This window comes from Eublepharis macularius, chromosome 4 (assembly GCF_028583425.1).
Source record: "Eublepharis macularius isolate TG4126 chromosome 4, MPM_Emac_v1.0, whole genome shotgun sequence".
Classification (NCBI taxonomy): domain Eukaryota; kingdom Metazoa; phylum Chordata; class Lepidosauria; order Squamata; family Eublepharidae; genus Eublepharis; species Eublepharis macularius.
This window is the reverse complement of record NC_072793.1, coordinates 92475395-92479449: the sequence shown is the minus strand read 5'-3', so window position 1 is coordinate 92479449 and position 4055 is coordinate 92475395. Positions and strand designations below refer to the sequence as shown.

The 4055-nt window shown below is 45.3% G+C and overlaps 1 protein-coding gene across 4 annotated transcripts in view; it reads left to right on the top strand.

The window, feature by feature from the left end:
- Nucleotides 1-228: 228 nt before the first annotated feature.
- UIMC1 (ubiquitin interaction motif containing 1) overlaps nucleotides 229-4055 on the top strand; it is an 83881-nt gene continuing 80054 nt past the window's right edge. Inside the window, exon 1 of one of the 4 annotated variants that reach the window (XM_054976197.1) lies at nucleotides 229-299. The gene's annotated coding sequence lies outside the window, so the exon portion shown is untranslated. Of the gene's footprint in view, nucleotides 300-1337; nucleotides 1477-4055 lie in introns of those variants that run through there. The other 3 variants (XR_008596833.1, XM_054976198.1, XM_054976196.1) reach the window with 3 other exon arrangements.

Here is a 4055-nt window from a genome sequence, read left to right as displayed (position 1 = left end):
CCCAGATTCCCGATCTCGCGATAAGTTCAAAGGCATATATCGCGAGAGTTTCTCCGCTAAAGCCCGGGAACAGAAAAGCTCGGGACGCATCGTTGCAAGCTATATTTCCGCGAGATTCGGTTTCCGATCTACTTTGAAGGGAATCATGTGACCCATTTCGAGGCTCCTGAATAGCCATTTCTTTTGCGGGCAGGCGAGGTGCAAGGGCAGAAGTGGCCGGGAGAGACGCTAGCGGGTGGCGTGCCTATGAGTTTAATCGAAGGCGTGGAATGATGGCTTCCTTCGCACGTTTAACACAGGTTCTCTTTTGTACCGAGATTAATCAGTGCGATAGCTATATACGGTGGGGTGGCTGTGTTAGTCTATACAACATTACGGGATGAATTTTCTAGAGAGGGAGGTAGTAAATGCTTTTTCCTTCTACCTGCTAAGTTATTGTGCCAAGCGCTTTTGAAAATCCCATCTTCTGACTATAGCCGCGGCGTTGCAAATCCTGTGTCAGACAAGGGCTGGAGAAACCCACGTTCAAATCCCTGTTTGTGCATAAAACTCCTTGGGTAGCCTGGGCCTGTCACTCTCAATCTAATCTGCTTCACGGGGTTATTGTAAGGACAAAATGAAAGAAAGGAGAAGAAGCTCTGAGCTCCTTATTGGAAAAGTGGGATAAAAATGAGAGAGGGCATCTCATACCCATGGAGTGTTAAAGGAGGTTGCCCACAAGTTAATTACGGCGGCGTGTTGAAGTTAAACCACTTTAAACTCAGGAAAGGAATATTTTTTTAAAGTTAAATACATTTCCCCCCATAAACATTCAAACGCGAATTTTACAAGAGTTCTCCGGAAAAATCTTAGAAAGGCGGTGCAGTAGGAGGCGCACATTTAAATCCCCACTCTGCTACGGAAACTGGCCGAATGATGTCCTGCGACTCTCAGAATAACCTGCCTCTCAGGGTTGTTGTGAAGATAAAATAGGGACTATCGTGTACACCGCTCTAAGCCTCTTGGAAGGGGAGGAATTTTAAAAGAAGTATAGTTAATATCGCTCTCCTCGTGTAATTTGACACTGCAGAAGGGAAGGAAAGCCAGCCCCGCTTTTTCACATTCGCAAACCTATGGGTGCAAGACAGCTAGCTTGTCACGTTACCGGGAGACACTCCGCGCCCCGTTGTTCTTTGCGGCGAAACCGGGCTGTTTGCCTTCATCCAAGATGACGCCGAAGGCTTCAATGTGGGTGTGGGGAATTTAGGGAACAGGCTCACATGACCTCCGAGCGCGGGCTCTGTTTCCATCTTTCCTGTTGGGCGCGAGGCTCCTAGCGCCAACTTGATTGCGGGCAAAGCGCTACTCCGCCGTGTCGAATCAGTTTGAACCCCCCGCCAAAGACTGCGGAGACGTCGGCTTGTTTGTCTTTGCCGTCTGGTGGGGTCGGCGTGGGAGGGGGCGGGGCACCGGCCCGGTGGGGAGTCTGTGGGGCCGGTGAGTAGCCTGTCCCTGCTCAGCTCCGCCTATGGAGCTTCTTCTGCCGCAGCTGCTACTTGTCTCGTGGGTCCTGAATCTGGTAGCGCCTTTTCCCCCTCCATGCCTCTCCAATCTCCGCTTAGAGTGCCCCACCCTCCCCATTTCAGGTGCACCGGCTAGCCCTGAGGTTTCTGCTCGGTCGGTCTTACTGGCCTGGAGTTTCTTTGGAGACCTGCCCCCCCCCCCCCCGGTTTGCCATAAAGCCAGGAAGAAGCCCGGTTGGCCTGCTCCTGAGCGTTAACAAAGGCTCCACATGCAAACCCCCCCCCCCCAAAACCCTCAATAGGTGAAGCTCCTCGGGGCATAGAACTGAACATTATCACCTGCTAACTGCTGTCAGTGGCCCAACTCAAGGGCCCCTTTGAAAGTTGGCAGGCACCATCAAATAGGGTCCCATCTCCCACAAACAACTTGCTCTCTGCAGAGGTTATACCTTACTAAAGGAATCCCTCCTGTCTATTTCTAGGAAACCTTTAGCACTTGCATTGTCACTATGTATTTATACCCCACTTTTCTCTTCTTATAACATCATTGTCTCCTGTCTTCATTTTATCCTCACAGCAACAACCCTGTGAGATAATTTAGGGTGAGAGAGAGGGACTTGGCCCAAGGTCACCCAGCAAGCTTCCATACCAGAATGGGAATTCAAACCTGGACCTCCCAGATCCTAGTATGACTAATCACTGCACTATAACAACCTTATTTCTTTTAGCTCGGGGGCCTGATCTTAGAACACAGATTTGTTTAATATTATTTACCTCTTTAAGTTTACAAATTAATTCTCTTTCTGCATGAGAAGTGGTTTTTATTGTGCAAACACCCCCCCCCCCCAGTCATAGACACACAACAGTTTTGTATCAGAATTTTCAGAGAACATTTGCAGTGTTTTGGAGCCTTTACTTGCATGTGAGGTATTCTGTTGCATTGGAGTCACATTTCATCCACCACTCCAATTAACATGTTTAAAATAGAATCTTGAGAGCAGTATGGATGTGTATCAAAAGCAGCTTTAGGCTAATGCATGTGAAATTACGAGAACAACTGTCCTATTGCCTATGTATGAACTTTTAAAAAACTGTATTTTAACATTATCATTATTATGAAACAGATCTATAGAGGTTGAATGCTTGCCCAAGTGCTGAAACGTGTAAAAGGACTCATCTTTTTCTATAAAGAATTATAGTGGTAAATAACAGTAAAAGTTTTTCTCTCCCTCAATTTCACTAGCACCTTTTAAAAATTAGGGTTTTAAAGGTTATGTAAGCTTGCTCTGCAGTACTGTGGTGCACATCTCGCTTAACTGAGTATGTCTCTGTATGTGAAATGAATAGGGCTTGAGATATACACACACACAACACCCTCCTCCTTGCCTTGGTGCATTTACCCATGTGGATTGGAAACAGTACTATAAAGGACTTGTAGAATGATCCTGAAAAAAAAGTAATTGGGACATGCTTTCCAGGATTGTGTGGGCAAGCCCTAGACATGCAACAAAATGGTTGGTTGTATTGGCATTTTAATTAATATATTTTTTCAAAAGTTGCCCTTAAACATAGGTCAGCTGCATTTGGTCTGGGACAAAAATAATTGCGCAGATATTCTATGCAAAATGAAGAGAAGCAACAGAAAAATGTATACTTATTTTCAAGGAATATAGAGTGATGTCTCTGAAAAATTGGGAACTTTGAATGGCTGCTGTATGGAACTTTGAAGTTGGTGTGGTCTCTCTTACAGAATAGAAGTATTCTCTAATTGTTTCTTAACAATTATGTTATGTGTGTCATAAAATGAGTAGGATCAATTGAACTGGATCTGGCTCTTTGACATTCAATGGCATTGTGATAATTGGACTTGGTTGCAGAGAGATCTAGAACAATAGGAAACATGTCTTGATAGTTGGCGAACTTGCATGACAACGAACCTGCACAAGAACGGTCAGTTTAAACAATGAGCTTAACATTAGGGAGCCTTCAGATCCTGAACTATATCTGGTATTAGTTGGTATTGGAAAAGTAGTTGTGTTAGGGCTGATTCATACATTATTTATCACGTGCAGAAGCCTCTGAAAATACGGGTCATGAGGCAGAACGCCCCCATTTCCCTCATTTTTTTTCGCTCCCATTGAGATGAGGTTCTTCCTTATCTCTGTCTGTTTTTTTCTTCCCGTCCCATTCTTCCCCTAACATGTCACAGACATCTTTATTCAAAAAGTGTTCTCAGTGTGAAATGAAGATGCCTCACTCTGACGAACATGATCTCTGTCTGCTCTGTTGGGGCGAATCTCACAGTGTCTGCCAGCACTGTCAGTGTTTTACTCCTAAGGGTAGAAGTGATTGGGCTTCTCACTTAAAGGTAGCACTATGAGAGAATGTGCTTCTTGTCTGGATAAACTAGCAGCTAAGAAATCTGCTGCAAAAGAGCCAGTGCCCCAATCTGAACCACCTTCGTTGGTTCTGGGGGCTCGAACACTGGATCCAACCAGACGTCATTCTCCAGTTCCAGCTAGATATTCAGATCCTAAATCTGTGCCTGCAACG